The sequence below is a fragment of the Mauremys reevesii genome, linkage group 14 (genome assembly GCF_016161935.1).
Source record: "Mauremys reevesii isolate NIE-2019 linkage group 14, ASM1616193v1, whole genome shotgun sequence".
NCBI lineage: Eukaryota > Metazoa > Chordata > Testudines > Geoemydidae > Mauremys > Mauremys reevesii.
The window spans coordinates 32,967,997-32,993,228 of record NC_052636.1 but is presented as its reverse complement, the minus strand read 5'-3'; the positions used below and the strand labels follow the sequence as shown (position 1 = coordinate 32,993,228).

The 25,232-nt window shown below is 51.7% G+C and overlaps 1 non-coding gene and 1 pseudogene across 1 annotated transcript; one reads left to right on the top strand and one right to left on the bottom strand.

Moving 5' to 3' along the window:
* Window positions 1–981: 981 nt before the first annotated feature.
* LOC120381936 lies at window positions 982–24,943 on the top strand (annotated as a pseudogene).
* On the bottom strand, window positions 8,605–8,676 carry TRNAA-UGC. Its single transcript has one exon. It is a non-coding gene; the product is annotated as a tRNA-Ala (tRNA).
* Window positions 24,944–25,232: the final 289 nt, after the last annotated feature.

Sequence of the window (25,232 nt, the reverse complement as noted above, 5' to 3'; positions counted from 1 at the left end):
AGCTTAAAACCATGGACTATTCTTTGTGACAAGTATCCCACAAATTCCACTGACCTCCCTTGTTTTCTTTGCCTGGCATAGGGTTTCTAAATTCCAAACCTGATGTGGTCTCACAGCTGGAACGAGGGGAAGAGCCGTGGGTCCTGGACCTCCAGGGTTCTGAGAAAGAAGTGCTCCCGAGAGCTGCCTGCACAGGTGAGGACTTGGTTAAAGCAAGTCAAAAACTGTCCGTGAATACAGAAAACATTCGGGATGCCCTACAAAGACCTTGTGAGCTCTCCAAGTTCAGGATTGTTCCCTGCAGATGTGGAATAATTAGGCAGATGTTACTCATGGCTTCCCACCTATCCTGACTAACAACTGGCAGCAGATCCCTACCTGATCCCACTTTCCCCTGCAAGTTCTGGTGAAATGCAGACCAAAACTGATCCCTTCCTCTCTCCTCTGGGGAAAATCAGCTCCCGATAGGTTTGATCTCTCCTGCACATATTTTGGTTTGTTCATCCGTTTTAAAATTCCTGTCTCTGGCTGTGGTTACACTTAGCACTTCAAAGCGCTGCCGCGGCAGCACTTAAAGCGCTAAGTGTAGTCAAAGCGCCAGCGCTGGGAGAGAGCTCTCCCAGCACTGTCCGTACTCCACCTCCCTGTGGGGAATATAACGGACAGTGCTGGGAGCCGCGCTCCCAGCGCTGGGGCTTTGACTACACTTTGCAATTTGCTGCGCTGGAGAGGGTGTGTTTTCACACCCTGCTGCAGCGCTGCAAATTTGTAAGTGTAGCCAAGCCCTCTGAGATTTCCTTCCTCTCAGGCACAGGGAGTGCAGGTAGTGATCTATGTCTGGATTCTCTCTGTCTCCCATCAGGTGATAGGATGGTGCGTGAGAATGAGGAGCAGAAACCCCAGCAGGAAGATGCTGAGCAAGGAGCACCACATGGGACGTTATCAGGAAGACCCAAAGGGAATGTTTCCAGGAGTTGTGAACTCCGAGAAACAGTAAAAGCCTCTGAGACTCAGCAGAGGCCAGAGGAGAACTTCAGTAGCCTCTCAGACCTTATTACACATGAGAGAATCAACTTGGAAGAGACAAAATACACATGCCACAAGTGCAGGGAAAGCTTCAGTCAGCGCTCACACCTTATCACACATCAGAGAATCCACACCGGTGAGAAGCCCTACACGTGCTCTGAGTGCGGGAAAAGCTTAAGTCAGCGCTCAAGCCTTATCACACATGAGAAAATCCACACAGGAGAGAAGCCCTACACATGCGCTGAGTGCGGGAAAAGCTTCAGTCAGCGCTCAAACCTTATCACACATCAGAGAATCCACACCGGTGAGAAGCCCTACACGTGCTCTGAGTGCGGGAAAAGCTTCAGTCAGCGCTCAAGCCTTATCACACATGAGAAAATCCACAAAGGAGAGACGCCCTACACGTGCTCAGAGTGCGGGAAAAGCTTCAGTCTGCGCTCAAACCTTATCAGACATCAGAGAATCCACACAGGAGACGCCCTATACGTGCTCTGAGTGCGGGAAAAGCTTCAATCGGTGCTCACACCTTATCAGACATCAGAGAATCCACACCGGAGAGACGCCTTACACATGCGCTGAGTGCGGGAAAAGCTTCAATCGGCGCTCACACCTTATCACACATCAGAGAATCCACACAGGGGAGATGCCCTACACATGCGCTGAGTGCGGGAAAAGCTTCAGTCGGCGCTCACACCTTATCACACATCAGAGAATCCACACAGGAGAGACGCCGTACACGTGCTCTGAGTGCGGGAAAAGCTTCAGTCGGCGCTCAAGCCTTATCACACATGAGAGAATCCACACAGGAGAGACGCCCTACACATGCTCTGAGTGCGGGAAAATCTTCAGTCGGCGCTCAAACCTTATCATACATCAGATAATCCACACAGGAGAGACACCGTACACGTGCTCTGTGTGCGGGAAAAGCTTCAGCCAGCGCTCAAACCTTATCACACATCAGAGAATCCACGCAGGGGAGAAGCCCTACACATGCTCTGAGTGTGGGAAAAGCTTCAGTCAGCGCTCACACCTTATCACACATCAGAGAATTCACACGTGAGAGAGCCCCTCCACATGCTCTGAGTGCGGGAAAAGTTTCATTGAGCACTCAGGCTATGGCTACATTAGCGCTTCAAAGCGCTGCCGCGGCAGCGCTTTGAAGCGCTAAGTGTAGTCAAAGCACCAGCGCTGGGAGAAAGCTCTCCCAGCGCTGTCCGTACTCCACCTCCCTGTGGGGAATAACGGACAGTGCTGGGAGCCGCGCTCCCAGCGCTGGGGCTTTGACTACACTGGCGCTTTAGCGCGCAATTTGCAGCGCTGCAGAGGGTGTTTTTCACACCCTGCTGCAGCGCTGCAAATTTGCAAGTGTAGCCATACCCTCAGACTTTGTCAGACATTGTAGAATCCACAGTGGAGAGACCCTACACATGCTCTGCATTTGGGAAAAGCTTCAATCAGATATCATTCCCTATTAGATATCAGAAAATCCAAATGGGAGAGAACTGTAAGAAATGCCTTTATTAGGGCTTCCCAAAAATTTGTTTTAAAAAAAATCACATTTGCTAATTCCAATTTAGTGATCTTTGCACCATCTTCACTGTGGTCTCTCAGCTCTGCCGGATGAGTTGCCTGCTTCTGACTTTTGCAGTTCACCCTTCTTTGGGGTCAGTCCTGTGATCTTTTCTATCAGCTCCTTTCTTTTGACTTGTAGGAGCATGTGTCCTTCCAGCCAGGAATTTCATCAGCTCCAGGTGGGGGAGAGAGGGTTACCTGTGCCTTACATCCACTAGGACTGTACATGGAATTGGCTGCTCAAGTTAGTGATTTTGGTGTAAAAATACAATTATAGTTGTAGAACAGAAGCAGCCCAGGCAATGAACCGAACAGACAATGATCAAGTGATCTCTCTCCTGCCATCCATCTCCATCCTCTGACAAACAGAGGCTAGGGACACCATTCCTTACCCATCCTGGCTAATAGCCATTAATGGACTTAACCTCCATGAATTTATCCAGTTTTCTTTTAAACCTTGTTATAGTCCTAGCCTTCACACCCTCCTCAGGTGAGTTCTACAGGTTAACGGTGCGCTGTGTGAAGAAGAACTTCCTTTTATTTGTTTTAAACCTGCTGCCTATTAATTTCATTTGGTGGCCTCTAGTTCTTGTATTATGAGAGTAAGTAAATAACTTTTCCTTATCTACTTTCTCCACATCACTCATGATTTTATATACCTATATCATATTCCCTCTTAGTCTCCTCTTTTCCAAGCTGAAAAGCCCTAGCCTCTTTAATCTCTCCTCATATGGGACCCTCTCCAAACCCCTAATCATTTTAATTGCCCTTCTCTGAACCTTTTCTAATGCCAGTATATCTTTTTTGAGATGAGACGACCACATCTGTACATAGTATTCAAGATGTGGGCGTACCATGGAGTTATATAAGGGTAATAATATAGTCAGTCTTATTCTCTATCCCCTTTTTAATGATTCCTAACATCCTGTTTGCTTTTTTGACCGCCTCTGCACACTGCGTGGGCATCTTCAGAAAACTACCCACAATGACTCCAAGATCTTTTTCCTGATTTGTTGTAACTAAATTAGTCCCCATCATATTTTATGTATAATTGGAGTTATTTTTTCCAATATGCATTACTTTACATTTATCCACATTAAATTTCATTTGCCATTTTGTTGCCCAATCACTTGGTTTTGTGAGCTCTTTTTTAAGTTCTTCACAATCTGCTTTGGTCTTAACTATCTTGAGCAGTTTAGTATCATCTGCAAACTTTGCCACCTCACTTTTTACCCCTTTCTCCAGATCGTTTATGAATAAGGTGAATAGGATTGGTCCTAGGACTGACCCTTGGGGAACACCACTAGTTACCCCTCTCCATTCTGAGAATTTACCATTAATTCCTACCCTTTGTTCCCTGTCTTTTAACCAGTTCTCAATCCATGAAAGGACCTTCCCTTTTATCCCATGACAACTTAATTTATGTAAGAGCCTTTGGTGAGGCTTTCTGGAAATCTAAGTACACTATGTCCACTGGATCCCTCTTGTCCACATGTTTGTTGACCCCCTCAAAGAACTCTAATAGATTAGTAAGACACGATTTCCCTTTACGGAAACCGTGTTGACTTTTGCCCAACAATTTATGTTCTTCTATGTGTCTGACAATTTTATTCTTTACTATTGTTTCAACTAATTTGCCCGGTACCGATGTTAGACTTACTGGTCTGTAATTGCCGGGATCACCTCTAGAGTCCTTTTTAAATATTGGCGTTACATTAGCTAACTTCCAGTCATTGGGTTCCGAAGCCGATTCAAAGGACAGGTTACAAACCATAGTTAATAGTTCCGCAACTTCACATTTGAGTTCTTTCAGAACTCTTGGGTGAATGCCATCTGGTCCTGGTGACTTGTTAATGTTGAGTTTATCAATTAATTCCCAAACCTGCTCTAGTGACACTTCAGTCTGTGACAGTTCCTCAGATTTGTCACCTACAATTTGGCAATGTTTATGCTCCTTTCTAGGATTTGACTTCCGCTTTTTAAAGGAAGACTTTTTCTCTTTCACTGCTTCTTTTACATGGTTGTTAAGCCCCGGTGGCTCTCTTTTAGTTCTTTTACTGTGCTTCTTAAATTGGGGTATACATGTAAGTTGGGCCTCTATTATGGTGTCATTAAAGTGTCCATGCAGCTTACAGGAATTTCACTTCAGTCACTGTACCTTTTAATTTCTGTTTAACTAACCCCCTCATTTTTGTATAGTTCCCTTTTGAAATTAAATGCCACAGCATTGGGCTGTTGAGATGTTCTTCCCACCACAGGGATGTTAAATGTTGTTATATTATGCCGTTTATTTCGAGCAACTGCAGTTATTCGGGAGAGTACAGACAGGCAGAGTTTCCCCTCCCGAGGTAGGTCTCGGTTAGATAAACAATTAAGGCAAGCATTTATACCTTTTGCGACATACACTGAGGAGCAACAACTGCATTTTGTTTGTACATATTCCTTTCTGATAGCTTACTTCTCTCAGCAATTTCTGCTACAATCTGCATTCTATTCTTATCTAACACAAGGTCGAAAACCAGCGTCTCTTACAGTTCTTTTCCGCTCGCCCACACCCTGCTTGGAAGTCTCCCGTTATTAGCTGTTAGTTAGCCTGGTAAATATCAAGTCCTTGAGAAAACACAGTTATACGAAGCAAAACGAAATCACAAACAGAAATGTCATTGGAAATTCAAAAATTAAAAAGGAAAATGCAATTCCCATCACTTCATTGTATTTGGGCCATTCCTGTATCGAGAGTACCCGCTAAGGGCCCTGTGTGCTCATGGGAAACCTGGAGGAACTCATAGCACAGCCTGGACATGAAACTCAACTGCTCCCAGGTGCCGCAGTAAAACCCTTTCCCTGCTTTGATGTTGATGATTTTATGAAAATATGCTGAGTGTGAATATAATGTAACTGGAACATGCTTCATGCAAAAGGTCTCTTGTGCAGTATCATTACAAAGCTTATTATCTACTGTGTGTGTTCAGCCTTTTTGTATGAACCGATCATTCCTGTATCTGAAGCTAGAAATATGAACTATAACTCTGAGGTCCTGTTGTAATGATGCAAAGTGTGGGCCATTAATAGTGGTTTGGACTCTTGATGGCTCCCATTAACCAGGACAATTGACTGGAGATGGCTCTGTCCTGCACCATCTGTGAGTCAGGCCAGGAACAATGAAGGCTTGGGGTCTCACAGGACATGTGGCCATGTCACCTGGTACAGGAATCCATCTTAAACCTGGGGCTTTTCCCCAGGAGCGAGACAAAAGATTCCTGCCTTGTACCAAAGCTGTATAAGGGGGTGGAACAGAAGAAAGGTGGCTGAGGTCATGAGAAATCCCCTAGCTACCACCTGAGCTGGAACAAGGACTATACCAGGTGAAAAGATTGGGCCCAGACAAGAAATAAGTCTAGTCTGCAAAAGAAGCTTATTGGAAGATCTCTGAGGGTGAGATTTTATCTGTATTGAGTTTCATACTGTATTAGTCTTAGACTTGCATGTTTTTGTTTTATTTTGCTCTATGGAGAATACAAACTCCACAGAGAAGGAAAAGTTAATGCCTTAGAAAAATCTGTGTGTGTTAGAGTGTCTAGGAACCACTCTCCTATAGCTTCTTTTGTCTGATTTCCTTTAGAAAATCTGAAGCAGAGAGCAGAAAACCATTGTCTTTTCTGAGGTGTGAGCTCAGGACCTACTGAGTATGAGACTGACATGCTGCCAACTATGCTAAGAAGGCCCAGGAAAATGTTTAGGCTCAGTGCATATAGGATCCTCCTACAGCAGTGACTGGAGCAGGAAGGAGCTGGAAGAAGCAGAGAGCTCTGGTGCCCACAGACCTGTCCTGGCATCTTTCTCAGTAGCAAGGAAATCAATTTGCCCTTCCAGTAAACAATCTAATGGAACTAATGGCAGCATAGGGGCGATGTTTCTAAAGTATGCACCCACCTCTACATTTTAGAACTTACTCTCCTTTTTCTACTATAGCACTTTGTGTATGAATTAGGCAAAACAAACTACACAGGTAAGAGAAACAAGGGCTTGAGAGAAAGCTTGAACTCATAACCCCAACAGATGGCCCCTCTGCACTAACCAGTTGCACCCCTGTAGGTGTTTTTTAAACACATTTGGGAAGCAGGCAGTTATCAGTCTCTGTGGTTCACACCTTTGCCTGGTAATTGAAAGGCTGCTGGTTCAAACTTAACTCAAGATGCGGCTTTTCAGCGATGAGACTCCAGTACATTTTAACAGGAAGAAAATCTCCTCTATTCTGGCTTTGCCCCATTAGACTCCTTCTGCCCATCTTCTCCCCCTCCCCCAGTCTCTTTCCTTCCCCACTGGGGCCATGCAGAGAGGATCCCTAGTCAGTCTCTGTCACAGAGAGTCTGTATCCCATAAAGGGAGGGAGGGGTCTCTCTAAAACACTGATAATGGGGAGGGGAGTGGTGTGCGTGGTTAGGGGGAGATAGGATGGAGAACTAACAGTGGGGCACAGAAAGATCCCCCCAGATTTGGGAGCTCCCCTGCTGCCCCCCATCAGCCAGCTGTGAGAAGAACAACTGTGGGGGTGGTGGGGTCTCCACATGCTGCCCCCGCCACAACTGCCAACTGTGGCAATGGGAGCTGCAGGGGTGGAGTCTGCGGGCAGCAGTGCGCAGAGACGCCCCCGCCCTCCAGCTTAGGGGCTGCGGGTTGCTTTCGGGAGATGCCCGAGGTAAATGCTGCACCCCTCACCCTCTCCTGCAACCCCTGCCCCAGCCCAGACCCCACACCTGCACCCAAACTCCCTCCAAGAGCCTGCCCCCCACACTGCTTCCTTCGCCACAACCCTCTGACTGAGCCCAGACCCTGCACCCAAACTCTCCCAGAGCCTTAGGCAGGTGTGTGTGGCAGGTGGGGCAGGACTTGGTCCCATTCTGGGCACCACCAAAAATGATACAAACCTGCCACACCTGTCCAGCCCAACCTTCTGCTGATGCACCTCAGCCCACACCCATGCAGGGTTTGAAGCTTTCATTGCTTAAATTCCAGGACACGGAGGGATTTCAGCTCCCCTTTGCCCAGAGGGAACCTTCACCCCACTCCTAACCAGGTTCTTGTCCATGGGATCACTGTAGGGGGGCTGGGTCCCTCGGTGTCTTTTCTCTCTCTAGGACAGGCCTGGGTGCAATAACTGGGGGCATCTGAGCACCCAGGACCTTCTGTGGGGCTGCCATTCCCCTTCCCCTTCTGTGGTCCCCTCTGTCACTGACTCCAGCCTTTTTTCTATCCATCGTCAGCACCATTTCAAGCCAGCAGCACTCGCCTCAAAAAGACAGAGTCCTGTGGCACCTTACAGACTAACAGACGTATTGGAGCACAAGCTTCCGTGGGTGAATGCCACTTCGTCAGATGAATGTAGTGGAAATTTGCAGGGGCAGGTATAAGTATGCAGGCAAGAACCAGTCTAGAGATAACGAGGTTAGTTCAATCAGGGAGGATGAGACCCTCTTCTAGCAGTTGAGGTGTGATCACCAAGGGAGGAGAAACTGCTTTTGTAGTTGGCTAGCCAGGCACAGAATTCCCACTCCATTCATCTGACGGAGTGGGGATTCACCCACGAAAGCTCATGCGCCAATACGTCTGTTAGTTTAGAAGGCGCCACAGGACTCTGTCGCCTTTTACAGATCCAGACTATCACGGCCACCCCTCTGATACTCAAAAAGACAGTGTCCCCTGCTGGGAGTAAATCACTGACCTCTCTCAACCCTGCCCCTCTGTTTCCTTGCCTCTCAGTCTGTGCAGATGGGACCTTTCCCTCCAGTGCTGGAGGATTCGCCCTTCTCATCTACCATTGTCCCAAGCAGCACAGCAGGTGGGAATCTTAAACGTACCGAGGTGACTTAGGAGCAGAACCCCCCCAGACCTTCCATGCAATTGTCACTTGCCCCTCACTGAGCAGGACTGAAACTCCTGCAGGGAGACTGGTGGGCCACATCCCCTCTGGGCATGAGCAAAGCAGCAGGGTGAAAAAAAGGATCATGGAGATGCTGGGGATTGAACCCAGGGCCTTATACATGCAAAGCATATGCTCAACCACTGAGCTATATCCCCTAGCGGGTTGTGTGTGCTATGGGTTACACTCAGAGCCCTCCTGTTTCCATAGCATCCAGTGACCTATAAGCTTCACGAGAAGCCCATTCCCCTCTCTGAGGACCAATCCTGCTCTCCTGGAGGTGACTTGTTCATAGGGGTCACTTTTCAGCAGGGCCAGATTCTATGTGTGGGGGAGAGAGAGTGGTTGCCCTGGTCTCAGGGTGCAGAGATACACTCAGCCATCTCCCCTGCATTGGGTTGGCGGGGTGGCAATCCCCTGCTGCAAGGTCATGGTGGGGGATGCTGTGAGCAGCTCAACACCTCACCCTGGTGGCAGAAGTGGTGTGCGGAGCTCCAGGTGTTTCTAGGATCTGCTATTTCCACCTGCCTGTAAACTCTAGCTTTCCCCAGCACATTCACTGCGGTGCAATTGGGTCACTGTTTCCATGGCTGAACAGCAAAGAATGGCTCCCAGTTTCCCTTCTATCGGCAGCAGGATTAGCCTGTGTCGGTGGTTAATGAGGTGGATCTAGTTGTAGATTGTTATTCATTCCCCACCTTGACAATTCACACAGTCCCTTTCCCAGGCAGATTCCCAGCACCTCAGTGATCCCGGTAGCAGGGTTGGGTCCTGAGATTTTCAGGGTTCTTTTCCCCTCCACCTGGAGTGATCTCAGCTTTTTCCCCATCCCAGACAATCCATGAAATAACAACAGGGGCATAAAGAAAGAGGGGAGGGAACATCTCACGGACAGGGCTGGATGTGCCCATAGCCCCCTGCTTGTCCATTGTTTCCATGGAATTTGCCCCCCTGCTTTGCACAAGGGACAGAGAAAGATCTTGCTGTTCCTGTGTCTGTGCAAAGAAAATTGTGCTTCTGTATGAAAGAGAGGCAGGAAATGGCCCCATGATGGGGCAATAGCCTCAGGATTAAGAGCAAAGGACAATGATGGGAAAGTTCACAATTGACTCAGTAGTTGCATACAAAGGTGCACGTTTGGCAGTTACACTGGGAAATTCTGGCTCCTTCTCAGGCTCAGGTTGGCCACCCCGGTCTAGATGTAGAAGTGACAACATTTAAACTTGAGAGAGGAGCCAATTTCCCCATCATTTCACACCTTTACACCCAAACACGATGACTTTCTGAATGAACCCTCCTCGTTCAGCCAGAAGATCTTGGGGTGGATGTAGGAGTCATTGGGTAAAATTCTCTGGACTCTGTTCTGAATCAGGTCAGAGCAGAGGTACCTAGTGATCTAGTCTGGCTGTAAAATCTATAGATCAACACCATTAATATGAAATTAATCCTCAGAAACGGCTGTTCCCCACCCAGACCCCAGCAAAGGGCTCTCCAAGGAAGGGGGCTGTTGAGGAAGGAAAGAAGAAAGATGTCCTTCTCCCTCTGGAGGAACTGGGCTCTGTGCTTTGGACAGAAAGGAGGGGAAGGAAATGGCCACACGATGGCAGCAGAACCTAAGAAATGAAACACAATAGGCTTATGTCCACACTGCAATGTAACACCCAGGGCTGCCCCATACCAGCTCAGGCTCCCAGGGCTTGGGCTGTGGGGTGGTAAATTTGCAGTGTAGACATCTCGGCTCAGGCTCAGTACCGGGCTCTGAGACCCCACAAGGCTGGGAGGGAGTTTAGCAAGTAAAAAAGGTAGAACGGCAGTGGAGTATTACCCTGGTCTCAATGGCATTTCTCCATCAGTCTGTCTGCTTTGGGGCAGGGACAATAACATGTCCTGCTGCTTTTGTTATTTCAAAGGGCGGTTTAGGATTTTCATTCTCACACATGGTGCACGAAGCAGGACTCAACCCTCAGTGTAAACTAAATGAGCCGCCCATAGATTCTGGCAGCCACAATGAGGCATTTGGTGTGAGCTCAGACCTGCCCCTGTCCCAGAGGGTCGGGGTCATCTGTGAGAGGACTGGACCACTGACCTATCAGCTCCTAACTCCCAAACTTTCAGTAACTCTATCATCAGTGCCTGTGAGTGTAATTTAAACCATCAAAAGAGTCATAGTGGGCTAGACCATAGTCTGGACTTCGGGTCTGGAAAAGAGCTGGCACAATCCATAGACCAGGTTGTTATATAAAATGCACATGGATTTTAACCCTTCACATACAGTAATGGGAAAGTTCTTGGTTCAGGCTTGTAGCAATGATGGAATAAACTGCAGGTTCAAATCAAGTCTTTGGAGTACATCCCCCGCTGGGATGGGCCATTCAGTCCTTTGTCTAGAGCTTCAGTTTGTAGCAAAGTCCCTCCAGAGGTATGAAGCAGGATTGAAGACAAGATGGAGATGAGGTATCAGCCTTTTATAGTCTCTTGCCATGTGGTCTTTGCTTTCTTTGTCCCAAGGACACTCTATCCAGCACGTGGCATAGAAAAACCTTAGCGTTCTCTCCATAGGCAGGTCCCTGCATACTTTGCTGAGTCACAAGGCGTATCTGCCTTCTCTCAGTGGGTCGATTGTGTAGCTGATGGTCCTTAATGGGCCATCAAGCAGGCTAGGCAGAACTGACACCAACTTGTCTGGGGTGTTCCCCGGAAGCAGATCACAAGTTTGAAATAATGACAGAACAGAGCCAATACTTATAACATCAACTACAAAAATGATACAAATCTAGAGATGGCATCATTATAATCAGCCAATCAGAACCTCTCCATAGACCCCTTACACGACAACCTTTCTATAATATTGGCTTCAAATATAGAACAGCGGTCGCAACGGTGATCTATACAGTTACAGATTATGTCAATAACGTCACAGGAGGTGACACGGCATCAGTGAGACTGATACTGGAATACTGCCTCCAGTTTTGGTGTCCTCAGTTGAAAAACATGTTGTGAAACTGGAGCTGGGGCAGCAAAGAGCCACCAAATGTCCTGAGGGCTGGAGAAAAATGTCTTCTAGTGAGCTATTGAAAGAGCTCAACCTGTTTAGCTTATCAAAAGAAGGTTGAAAGGTGACTTCATTGAAGTGTTGAAGTGCCTTCAGGGAGAGAAAATATTGGCTATTAAGGGGCTCTTTAATCTAGCAGAGAAAGGCATAACAAGACCCCGTGGCTGGAAGGTGAAAAGAGACAAATTCATATTTCAACTAAGGCAAAAATATTCAACAGCGAGGATGATTCACCACAGGAACAAGCTACCAAGGAAAGTGGTGGATTCTCCATCTCTTGATGTCATTTAATGAAGACTAGATGCCTTTCTGGAATGTGTTTGCCCCAAAAGTAGCTATTGTGTCCTACAGGAGGCCTGTGATATGCAGGGGGTCAAATTAGATGCTCTAATGGTCTCTTCTGGCCATAAAGTCGAGTAATTTCTGAAAAACTGAGTGTAGCATTGGGAGCAGCGTCTGATGTTTCCCTGTCTAGCCGGCTTGCTGCCTAGAACGAACGCTCCTTGAGTGGGGTGATCCACAGGGAGTAGCTCAAACCTGCAAAGTGCCTGGCCAGGGGCAGGACATTGGCACAGCAAGGGAGGGGTGTGGCAGTGACATCACAAAGGCCTTTTGCAGGACTTCAGACTATTGGTCAAAGGCGGTGGGGAGGTGGTGACCTCACAGAGAGATGCTGACATCAGCCAGGCAGGACAGGGGTGAGGGGCCAGGGAAACCTCAGAGACCCCTGTGGCTTTGCTCCAGCAAGTCTCCTTCTCCAGGTCTCTCTTTGAGGACCGAGAGAGTATTCGGGTTCATGGACGTGAGCACCAGGAGGAACCTCTTCCAAGTTTTCTCCTTCCCTTGTAGTGATTTTACTAGAAAACAGCCGTCCCTGTTTAGAAGGTAAGAGCCTCCTGGAAGTTTGAAACCTGTTCAGTCTGATCCATGTGGTGACAGTTGAATTCTAGGCATGGAAAACACGAGCTTAAGGAAGCAGAATTTTATTGTGCACCTGAGATTTTGTCCCTCAGAATCACTGGAGACATTAGGGTTTGTCCTTTTTGTTTCACCTTTTCCTCCCTCCCTCCCTCCTTTCTCTTTGTCTCTTGCTTCTTTTGTCCTTTCTCCTGTTCCCCTCCCAACACCAGGGGGTGGATGGGTGGGTGGGTGTGGCGGGGGGAGTGCTCTGCAGCTCCCACTGTGGGAGATCCATCCAAAAATGTGGGGCTGAAATAGTGCTCAGGCAGTCAGGGCCAGATTAACCTTTTGTGGGCCTCAGCACCAAACATATTTGTAGGCCCCTATATAGTCACTGTGGGCTCTGAGTGTGGGCCTGGTGGGGCAGTGCCATTGGTGCCTTAGCATACCCGCTACTGAACCTCAGAGACATTTTTCATTTTGATCACACACCTCTCCGTGACTATATGCATTGCCCTACACAGCTCCCTCAGCCCCCAGGTTTTCTTATTTAGCTGTACACCCATGTGGGTTTACCAGTGTCCACAGTGAGCAGAACTTTCATAGTGATCAAGGAAACTCCCCACAAATTTATCTCCTTCCTCATTCAGACCTTCTCTAGCCATGTCTCCAGTACCCCCCACGTCACCAGTCACCGCATGTGATCCTAGTCTCAGCTCAGAGTTCTAAAGCCAGCAGACACCTGATCAGGACTGACAGATCCCTCCCTCAGCAGCCATCCTGCCATGTGAGCCAGCCACCTGCAAACACCATCTCCCCAAAGTCAGGACTTAGCCCTTGGGAATCTGAAGCCACCAGCCTCTCTCCCTCTGCTCCCATCTACATGCTAGTCTGCTACCTGGTCACCACCACCTCTCCCCACGCTTGTTTCCTTTCCACTTTGGACATGCTCCCACCCAGCTGGAAGCTCCCTCTGCCAGCCTGACCTGCTCCCTCTTTCCCTGCTCCCCCTGACATTCCTGTCCTACTGGTGACCTCTGTTCCTTGAGGTGAACTCCAGTGTCTTTAGCTGCTCTAGCTTAATGGCCCCCAGTAGTCACAGAGCCACTTGTAGCTTCTCTGGCTACAGCCATGGGGCCAGTTCCCAGAGGCCAGCCTTAGCCAGCTGCAGCTACTAGCCGCAGGAGGGGCGGCAATGCCAGGGCTGAGCCTGCTTGAACCTTGCAATGGCTGCACTAGGGACTCTAAATCCTCAGCCCTGGCCCTAGGCAGCTGCAGACTCTGGAGTTAGGCACTTCCCTCCTCTAGGCCATGGCTTTAAATACCTGCGATTCCCATCACCTGCAGCAGAGGCCACCAATTCTCATGCCCCACTCAGCCAACACCTAGTCGTGCAGAAAGTGCAGCCTGAGTGATTGTGGAGGCTGGGGTGCCAGGAGGTTCCCGTCCCTGAGCAGCAGCCCTGCAACAAGCGCAGAGTTGGGACATTAGCTGTTACTGACAAGGCTTGTCTGTGTTCTTTTTTTTATCTCATTGTTAGGTGTCAGGAGTATGAACTGTTCAACAGGTTCAATGAGTTGGTTAATAAGATGTTTATGAAGTAAATCACTGGCTTTAAAATAAGATCCAATCTGGAGCATATGAACTATTGACCCCTGGACTCCATCTCTGAGAGGGGACTTGTTTACCATCAGGGGACAGGCTCAAACCAGTCCAAACCGGTTTTTCCCGCCAAAACCAGCCCTCAGCGTTCCATCTCCTCAGCACTTTTCCCACCACAGAAGTGATATAAGGACGTGCTCAGCGCCTGCGCGGGCCGCCCCAGCGACGGCCCCTCCACGGTCGGGTCTTCCCAGTGCTCCCGAGCCGGAGAGTAACGAACCCCCTCGGTCCCGCCGTGAGACTGAGGAACAGGAGGCCTGTCACCCCCATTCCTGCCGTCCTGCATCCCTGGTGTCCAGCCTCCCACGGAGCCCCCGGGGAGTGAGAGACCCCGGGGGGGGCACTGGGGCTGGGCAGGAAAGTGACTCTGCCCCAGGAACCTGGGAGAAGCCTCAGAGCTGCCTCAGCCCCAGTGGGATTTGGGGGGCAGAGACCGGGGCCTGGTGGGGGGATCCCCTGTGGTTTGGGGGGAGATGGGGGGTGTCAGGCAGGGAGGGGAGAAGCTGGAGTTGTAGGGAGGGGAAGGTCGGTGGGACACGGGCGGGGGTTGAACTGTCTCTGGGCAGCCAGGAAATTCCTGGGGGGGGGGAGTGGCGGGCGGGGGGAGGGGGGTTAATTGGATCCCGTCCCTGTTTGTGCCCCTTGCGTCTTGCCCCCGATACAAATTCTCTCTAGTTCTGCCCCTTTTCTCGCTCAGTGTCTCACACGGGCTATAAAATCTGGGGCGATTTCCCCCCATCCCCTCCAATGATCAGCTCTCCCATCTCCCCCGATTTCCCCCGTTCTCCCCATGAGTCTCAAACGTCAGTTTAAAATCTTCTCTAGTGAGGGGCATTTTCCCACCCATTTGATCTGCAGCGATTTGTCCTTGTGTAGGTGGGAAATTGTTGCCCTGAGTCATTCCCCAGCCCATGGCTGCCCCTGGAGTGGGGGTGGGATGGCTCAGTGGTTGGAGCACTGGCCTGCTAAACCCAGGGCTGGGAGCTGACTCCTTGCGGGGGCCATTTGGGGATTTAGTTGGGGATTGGCCCTGCTTTGAGCAGGGGGTTGGGCTAGACACCTCCTGAGGTCCCTTCCAGCCCTGATATTCTAGGAGGTGCCGGGTCTCTGCCAGGGCAGGGCAGGGGGCAGGGGGAGCTGGAGCCGGGTCGCTTGGATGGGCTCTGGCTGGGAAGGTGCAATTCCTCCTCCCGGCCGCCGGGGGGCGCTGCGCTGCAGGAGCCACGTGAGCTGCCTCCTGGCCCTGCTGCTGCTGCTGCTGCTCTTTGGAGCTCTGGCCCTGGGGCTCCTGCTGCTGCCTGGTGGGTGCCCGGCTGCCTCCTGCTGCTCCCCGCCCCGTGTGAGTGGCTGCGCCCCTCCCCCGCCCAGAGCCCCCTGCCTGCACCCCCCCGCCGCAGCCAGCCCCTGAAACCCCTCCCCCAGCCCCTGTCTGCACCCCCTGCCCTGCCCCCCCATTGCACCCCCTGCCCTGCCCCAGCCCCTGTCTGCACCCCTGCCCTGCCCCCATTGCACCCCTGCCCTGCCCCAGCCCCTGTCTGCACCCCTGCCCTGCCCCCATTGCACCCCTGCCCTGCCCCAGCCCCTGTCTGCACCCCCGCTGCAGCCAGCCCCTGTCACCCTCCCCAGCCCCTGTCTGCACCCCTGCCCTGCCACCCATTGCACCCCTGCCCTGCCCCCAGCCCCTGTCTGCACCCCTGCCCTGCCCCAGCCCTGTCTGCACTCCTGCCCTGCCACCCCATTGCACCCCTGCCCCCAGCCCCTGTTTGCACCCCTGCCCTGCCCCCATTGCACCCCACCCACAGCCCCTGTCTGCACCCCTGCCCTGCCCCCATTGCACCCCTGCCCTGCCACCAGCCCCTGTTTGCACCCCTGCCCTGCCCCATTGCACCCCTGCCCTGCCACCCCCATTGCACCCCTGCCCTGCCACCCCCATTGCACCCCTGCCCTGCCCCAGCCCTGTCTGCACCCCTGCCCTGCCCCCATTGCACCCCTACCCCCATTGCACCCCTGTCCTGCCCCAGCCCCTGTCTGCACCCCTGCCCCCAGCCCCTGTCTGCACCCCTGCCCTGCCACCCCCATTGCACCCCTGCCCTGCCCCCAGCCCCTGTCTGCACCCCTGCCCTGCCACCCCCATTGCAACCCCTGCCCTGCCCCAGCCCCTGTCTGCAACCCCTGCCACCCCCATTGCACCCCTGCCCTGCCCCCAGCCCTGTCTGCAACCCCTGCCCTGCCACCCCATTGCACCCCTGCCCTGCCCCAGCCCCTGTCTGCAACCCCTGCCCTGCCCCCATTGCAACCCCTGCCCTGCCCCCAGCCCCTGTCTGCAACCCCTGCCCTGCCACCCCCATTGCACCCCTGCCCTGCCACCCCCATTGCACCCCTGCCCTGCCCTGCCCAGCCCTGTCTGCACCCCTGCCCTGCCCCCATTGCACCCCATTGCACCCCTGCCCTGCCCCCAGCCCCTGTCTGCACCCCTGCCCCAGCCCCTGTCTGCACCCCTGCCCTGCCACCCCATTGCACCCCTGCCCTGCCCCAGCCCCTGTCTAGACCCCTGCCCTGCCACCCCCATTGCAACCCCTGCCCTGCCCCAGCCCCTGTCTGCAACCCCTGCCACCCCCATTGCACCCCTGCCCTGCCCCAGCCCCTGTCTGCAACCCCTGCCCTGCCACCCCCATTGCACCTGCCCTGCCCAGCCCCTGTCTGCAACCCCTGCCCTGCCCCCATTGCACCCCCCGCCCGGCCCCCAGCCCCTGTCTGCAACCCCTGCCCTGCCACCCCCATTGCACCCCCTGCCCTGCCCCAGCCCCTGTCTGCAACCCCTGCCCTGCCAACCCCATTGCACCCCTGCCTACAGCCCCCGGGAGTGAGAGACCCGGGGCACTGGGGCTGGGCAGAAAGTGACGCGGCCCCCGGGAACCTGGTAGACGCCTCCGAGCTGCCTCAGCCCCCGTGGGATTTGGGGTGCAGAGCCGGGCCTGGTGGGGGGGGTAGATGGGGGGGGTCTCAGGCAGGGAGGGGAGAAGCTGGAGTTGCGGGGGGCGGGGGTTGAACTGTCTCTGTGCAGCCAGGAAATTCCCAGGGGGGAGGGGGGTTAATTGGATCCTGTCCCTGTTTGTGCCACTTGCCTCTCGCCCCTGATACAAATTCTCTCTAGTTCTGCCCCTTTTCTCTCTCAGTGTCTCACACGGGCTATAAAATCTGGGGCGATTTCCCCCCATCCCCTCCAATGATCAGCTCTCCTGTCTCCCCCGATTTCCCCCGTTCTCCCCATGAGTCTCAAACGTCAGTTTAAAATCTTCTCTAGCACCCTCCCGCCGCAGCCAGCCCCTGTCACCCTGCCCCCAGCCCCCTGTCTGCACCCCCTGCCATGCCACCCCCTGCCCACAGCCAGCCCCTGTCTGCACCCCCTGCCCTGCCACCCTCCCCTGCCCACAGCCAGCCCCTGTCTGCACCCCCTGCCCTGCCACCCTCCCCTGCCCACAGCCAGCCCCTGTCTGCACCCCCTGCCCTGCCACCCTCCCCTGCCCACAGCCAGCCCCTGTCTGCACCCCCTGCCCTGCCACCCCATTGCACCCCCCGCAGCCCCTGCCTACAGCCACCTCCTGCTCCCAGCTGCTCCCCCTTTGTGAGTGTCTGCACCCCCCCTCCTCCTGCCCACAGCTGCCCCCCTGCCACCTCCCCCCACCCGCAGCCTCTGCCGCCCCGCCTCCAGCCAGCCCCTGTCTGCACCCCCTGGCCAGAGCCAGCCCCTGCCATCCATCCTGCCACAGCCCCTGCCACCCCCCTTACCTCCTGCCACAATCCCAGCCCGCAGCCCCTGCCATCCCCCGACCCCTGACACAGCCCCTTTCCCCGCCACAGCCTGTCTGCACCACCTGCCCACAGCCAGCCCCTGTTGCAGCCAGCCCGTGTCACACTCCCTGCCTCCAGCTAGCCCTGCCCCACGCCCCTGTCTGCAGCCAGCCCCATGTCCACTGGTGCCCTGCAGTTCCCAGGGCACTAACCCTGCACACCTGTTTCAATGGGGTGGGGGGGCATGGAGCAGCTGGGACCCACACCTGTGCCCACCCGAGGGTGACCAGACAGCGAGTGTGAAAAATCAGGACAGAGGGTGAGGGGTAATAGGATCCTAGATAAGAAAAAGACCCCAAAATTGAGACTGTCCCAATAAAATTGGGACATCTGGTCACCCTAGCACACCCCAGGGAGTGGCGGCACCCACACATGGGAAACGGAGCTCAGTTCTAGTTCAGGCCCATCTTTGTAAAAAGAACTGTAGGTCGGGTTAACATACAGGTTTCTATTTTCTCAGAGATGTCAGGCTTTAGGTTCTTAAATCGCTGTCTGGGTGGTAAATTTTAAAATTCCTCCCGGAAAATATTTTCGGACGTATGGTAACCCTATTGGTACAAAAATCCATCCTGTGGCACATCTCTTCAATCAGAACTTTTTATAGGAACTGGTTGTTAAGATTTTAGCAGCTCATCGCTGGAAGGGAGGCGCACGTGTCCCCGTGGGACCGCCCAGACCCCGCTTCCCCAATCCCAGTTGTTGCCCCCCTCAACTACCAAACACAGTTGCCCCCAACCATCAGTTGCCAGTCACCCGCCTGGCCCCCACTGCTGCTCCCCTTCCTTATCCAGGACCTTTCAGCTCCCCCTCCTTGCCCTTTTAATCAGCTCCCACACAGGGCTCCTGCTGCCCATGGCAATGGTGGGGTAAACCATCACTTTGTGTTTATGTATTGGACAGTCGTGATAAAATCCAAGTTCAACAGTCCCCCTTTCCCACTAGTTCGTTAACAGCAATATAAAATCCCTCTCAGATCTTGGTGTTTTTCTCTCATGTTACCAAATACGCAGTTTGTGACACATTTTCTGTGCAAATCTCAAAGGTTCATATAAAAATAAATCCCAAACATTTGCCCCACTGCTCTCAGTAGCGTTGTCTTATTTCTGTTGAATATGCCCTGAGATTTCCCCCACTTCTCTAATTATAAAATACCAAGAAAATCTCAGATTTACACCTTTTCTCAGATTCTTGAACTCTAGATATAAAATGTTTGCAAATGTTGCCCATTTCCTCTTTATTCATTTATCAAATATTGATGTGGAAACACTCAGATTTTACTCCTATCAACAACTAACTGATATAAAATCCTCTGATTTTTCCACTTTCTTCTCTATAATTTGCAAAATGGATCCAAAATCTCTCAGATTGGGAACTTCTTTTCATTTCTGGAACGTTGCTCTCAAAGCTCAGGTTTTGCCTCTTTCTTTTCATCTCAGCATGGATATCAAATGTCAGTTAAAAATCTGTCTGGTTTGGGGCTGTTCCCCGTGTTTTCAAATCCCAGCAACTTCTTCCTTCGGGAGGGAACTCTGTTGCCCTGAGTTCTTTCTCCCATCCTGGAGGTCACAGGGGTTAAATTGCTCCAGAGATCATCTTTCCTGACTCCTTTGTGAATCATTTAATTCCCTCCTTTATCTCTTGTTAAAATGTTTAACATGAAAGAGACCAGCCAGATATTTAATAGCCGTTAAAGCCAGAGGTGCCCTCCCATGTTTGGGGCTCCAGTGGTTCCCAGCTGGTAACGGGAGAGTTATTGACCCTTTTCTTTCTCCAGCTGGTAACGTGGATGAGGAGGTCACTCTGAGTGCAGTGTGAAAGTTGAGAAGTATCCCAAACCCCATGGCAAATGGCCTCTGTGAAGGGTTGCTTCCTCCAGTGCTAAGATGCAGCCACCTCTGGGTGTGGATCCATGGTGGCCATTATTTGCCAGTGACAGGCCATGGACATTTACTTACTCCATGCCTGTCCTCTCTCCTCCTCCAGGCCTTCCATTCTCCCTGTTCAAGCAGACATTATCCTCAGGGCTCCCCTCTGCCTGTGGGACTGGCCAGCAGGGGGCGGTGGTCACTTTCTATCCACTTCTCAGGCACGGTGAGGTAACAGTGTTGCTGGGTGGGGGTGGGGCAGTGTGGGGAGATTGCCGCTGAAGGGGGAGTCTGGCAGGGGGAGGCCTCTGGGTGGCTGGGCAGGGGCACTCCTAGTGAGGTTGGTGGTCTCTGGAGATTTGGGGCTCTAGGGGTGGTTGTGATGTGCCCAGCCCTGAGGCTGTGGGTCCTGGGAGGTGGGTATCGCTGGGGGCCTGTTGGCTGCAGAGCAGCCGGGTAAGGCCTTTTTGGGAGGCGGGACAGGGGGTTAGAGGGAGCCTGGTGCTGTGCCAGGGGCTCCTGTCTGGGCTTCCCGCAGACCTCTGGGATCGCTGCTGTGCCCAGTGCACAGAGTGTGTGGGAGAATCCCCGGCGCTAGGCTGGCCAGGTGCCCCTGTAGTGTCAGGATCCCGCAGGGGAGGAGGGGGTGCCAGGCAAAGGGCAGGGCAGATCCTGTTGGAGGGCGGGGGATCCTAGGCAGGCAGTGAGGGACCTGAGTTCCCAGTGGGGGTCCTTTGGGGTCTCTGGCTGTTAGTCTTTGGTGGGAACCTTTGGGATTCCTAACCTGCAATGAAGATTCAGGTTGTGTGTCAGGCCTCCAGGGGTATCGAGGTAACTGGGCCAGGACTCGCTGGGTCCAGGAATATCTGTGGGGATGGCTGAATTGGGGCTGCGCCCTACTTTCTCCTGATTAGCTTATGCCAGGAATCCTGGCTCAGCACTGCCCGACATCTCGGCCAGGCTCAAACACTGTGATAACTTTCTAGCCACTTATCAAACACTGTGAGGTAAAATCACAGATTTTTGCTCTTCTCCCTCTTGAGGAAACTGCAGGAACTTCCAGTTCCATTTCTTCACTTGTCCAGTCCTGTCCTGGATCTGGGGATGAGGAGGTGGAAGGGGTTTGGCACTGCCACACAATGGTCTCTTCCACAGCATTCTGACTCATTCTTTCTTGAACTCGGTTTCATTTATCTGTTAATCCAGGAGTCACCAAGGAAAGACAAGGAGTGACTCCGGGATGGACAGTGGGCAATGAGATCAGCAATTCTCCCAGAGGGGCTCTCATTAGCTGCCTCCTCAGAGAGCCAAAGGAGGGAAGCTGGTTCTGTGACGCCTGTCCCTCTGCTCAGGATACAAATCAGCTTCCTGGGCCTGGGAGGCCGCAGCCTCCATTGTGATCTGGGAGACCAGGCTTGGCAGCCGCTGCTCCCGCAGTGGGGTTCTGTGCTGGAAGTGACCTGAATTAAAGCTGCTTCTCCTGCCCGGCCCAGGGGAGTTTCTCCAGTTGGTCCTAGCCCCCAGGGCAGCCCTGGGTCCTGTTACTAAATTGAGCCAAGCCTCCAGGTAACCCAAAGACCTCAGGGAAAGTGCTGGGGTCTGGCAAGAAAGTGACTGACAAACAGCCCCTCTCCTCATTTCTCCTCCCAGTAGCAATTGCCAGAGAGTCCAGCCATGGAGACAAAGCCCCAGAAGTGGACTGTCCCAGCCAGAGGGGCAGGGAGAGAGGACTGGGAAGGAGAGACTGAAAGGGGTGTGGGAGAAATGAGCAGGAGAGATTTCCAGCCTTCAGTCCACCAGAGATACATGGCCAGGCATCCCAGGGCAGAACCACTTTCCAGTGAACAAAACAAGGATCAGACAGAGGGAAAGCCAGTTCCTGACTCCATATTCCCCTGCTGGTGTAGCTGCTGGGTCAGTGTCTGAGGGAACTTCACAGTGACTCCTGCCCCGCCTTTCTAGCCTTGTGTTCAGAGAGACTTTGTTACGGGTGAGGGGAGGGAGAAGGGAGGCTGTAATGTGTCTGGGCTTAGCCTGGCAGGAGGGGCCAGATCTACATTGTAATAAACAGACTGAGCATTTCCAGCATGGCAGACTCTAGGGTGTCTGTCTGCAGGGAAGGGGGACCTGGGAATTTGATGTGAATTAACTAAAAACCGGGTTGTGAGACGCCCACAACTGCCCTTCTCCCCAGACATGCAGAATGATTGTCCATGTGCTTGCTCCAGCTCATCCCAGCCTGGTGGACAGGGAAGAGAAATGGCTGCAGGGAGCCAACTCAGGTAGAGATTCAATAAACCAAGATTGTTAACTACCGAAAACTAAAACTAGGCCCAGCCCATGAAAGGGGCACTCCCAGGAGAGACTGTATAAAGGCTGGAGCATCAAACAACTTTGTAAACCTGAGAGAGCTGCCTTGGGGACAATGACAGGGAGAATCCCCCAAAGTGACTCCTTGGATTCTGCTCTTCTCTGGTCTCTGATTGTTCCTTCCAAAGTAGAGTACTTTGCACTTGTCCCTACTGAATTTCATCCTCTTTCCTTCAGCTCATTTCTCCAGTTTGTCCAGATCATTTTGAATTTTAATCCAATCCTCCAAAGCACTTACAACCCCTCCCAGCTTGGTATTGTCCACAAACTTGATAAGTGTAACAGAAAGACTGTTATTGGGAGGGTTTCACCATGTGTCAGAGGGTTACACCCTGGTGGGAGGGCGCTCGGCCTGTACTGGAATAAGGTCACTCTGTGCTTCACAGTGTGGCAGAACCTAGAATGTCCATTAGCAGGGAACAATGCTGGGGGGAATCGGCTGGTGGAATGGACAAAAGCCCCATCTGAATTCTTACACCTTGCCCTTTTCTCCCCAGCAGGCTACAGAATAACGTCCATGTTTTGCTCCAGATCATCCCGTCCTCCCAAGGGGAAGGAAATGGCTGCAATGGAGCTGGCTCAGGTAAGGGATTCTCAGGGAGCTGGTGGTGGGTTCTGCTTGGAGGGAGAGAAGCAGTAAATGCATAGGAGGGTGGGAATTGCTAGGAGGCAGGAAATATCTCAGGTGGAGAAAGGGAGGGGACAGGATGTGACAAAGCTGCTGACACTAGTGTAGTTTAGGGTGTCATGGGTTGTCACCCGCAGGGGGCAGTCTGGGGGGCTTCTGGGAACCGCTGTGCCCTCTAACCCTCAAGCTGGGCTGGCCCGTCTCACACTGCTTTGCTGGAGATTCAGCCAGCCTCTCCAGGCCCTGTTATCACCCAACACGACAGCAGGTGGCGCCATGCATCCAACTAAGCTACCTGAGTGCTTTACCTGAGCCGCTCAAGGAGAGATAGACGACAACAGCCAATTTCCCAGCTCCCCAACCTTGCACACTTGCTGTAGTATAAATTCAGAATTATACCATCTTATAGTGCACAGGTATCTCTGTAATGTCAGCTCATTAATATAGTTCCCCTTCCCTTCAATCTGGGACACAAGCTTGTGCTAACCAAACTGAGATTTTCCCCAGACACTTCACTCAAAATATGCTGGTTAAGATAAAGCATAAAACAAGTTTATTAGCTGCAGAAAGACAGATTAAGTGATTATAAGTGATAACAAACACATCAAAGCAGATTATTTAGCAAATAACCAAAACTCAAACTACGCCTTACATACTAGCTGGATAGAATTTGAATTAGCAGTTTCTCACCCTGACTAATGATACAAGCAGTCCACCAAGTTTCCATACACAAGCTAGAAATCCCTTTACCCTGGGAGCAGCACTTCCCCCACTTCAGTTTTTGTTCCTCAGGTGTTTCCAGGAGTTCTCTTTTGTGCGGAATGAGGCCAAGAGATGATGTCACACCCTACCTTATGTAGCTTTTCCATATGGCAGGAACCCTTTGTTCCAAACTCAGTTCCCAGTCCAGTTTGTGGAAAAATACAGGTAGTAAAATGGAGTTTAGTGTCATGTGGTCTGGTCACAGGTCCTGCTGCGTCACAGTATCCATGACTAACAGGCTGGCTGAAACATTCAGAGGAAGGCTAAGCTCTTCCACAGTCCATTGTCTTTGTTGATGAGCCATGAACTGTCTGGCTTCTTCATTGTTGTACCTGAAAGGCTCATTGTGGGTGTTACCCAGAGTAAGCACATTTGAAATACAGATACAGAGTCAATATCCATAACTTCAGATACGAACATGATATGTGCACACAGGTAGGATAATCAAATTCAGCAAATCATAACTTTTCCAGTGACACCACACATTATCTCAAAGATCAATAAGGAATGTGTCCAGGAGTCATGAGCAGGGAAAATCCTGGGAGATTCAGCACAGACCAAAAACAGATCAAGGAAACCAGCCAGGGAGAAAGTGGATAAATTTATTTCCTGTTGGGAACTCTGAAGGTCCTCATGGAAACCACAACACAGCAGGAAATCCTCAGGCGAAAGAGAAAAAATACATGCAGGGAGTGTGGAAAAACCTTCTCTCACAGCTCAGCCCTTTCTGTACATCAGAGAATCCACACAGGGGACAGGCCCTATGAATGCAGTGAGTGTGGGAAAACCTTCAATTGCAGTTCGCACCTTATTAGGCATCAAACAATCCACAGAGGAGAGAGGCCCTATGAATGCCGTGAGTGTGGGAAATGCTTCACTAGCAGCTCAAACCTTTCTCAACATCAGAGAATCCACACGGGGGAGAGGCCCTATGAATACAGTGATTGTGGGAAAACCTTCAATTGCAGCTCACACCTTATTAGGCATCAAACAATCCACACAGGGGAGAGGCCCTATGAATGCCGTGAGTGTGGGAAAAACTTCACTCAGAGCTCAGCCCTTTCTAGACATCAGAGAATCCACACGAGGGAAAGGCCCTATGAATGCCGTGAGTGTGGGAAAAACTTCACTAGCAGCTCAGACCTTTCTAAACATCGGAGAATCCACACGGGGGAGAGGCCTATGAATGCAGTGATTGTGGGAAAACCTTCAATCACAGCTCACACCTTCTTAGGCATCAAACAATCCACAGAGGAGAGAGGTCATATGTATGCCATGAGTGTGGGAAAAGCTTCACTAGGAGCTCAAACCTTTCTCAACATCAGAGAATCCACATGCGGGAGAGGCCCTTTGAATGCCATGAGTGTGGGAAAAACTTCACTAGCAGCTCAGACCTTTCTAAACATCGGAAAATCCACACGGGGGAGAGGCCCTATGAATGCAGTGAGTGTGGGAAAAGCTTCTCTTGGCACTCATCCCATGTTAAACATCAGAAAATCTGCAAGGGAGATCAACACTGTAAAAATCTCTAGGGCTATCAATACTTTACTTTTCCTGATTCCCACGTAGTAACTTTTAAAGCTTTTTGAACTGTTTGCAGCACCAGATGAGTGGCCCATTTTT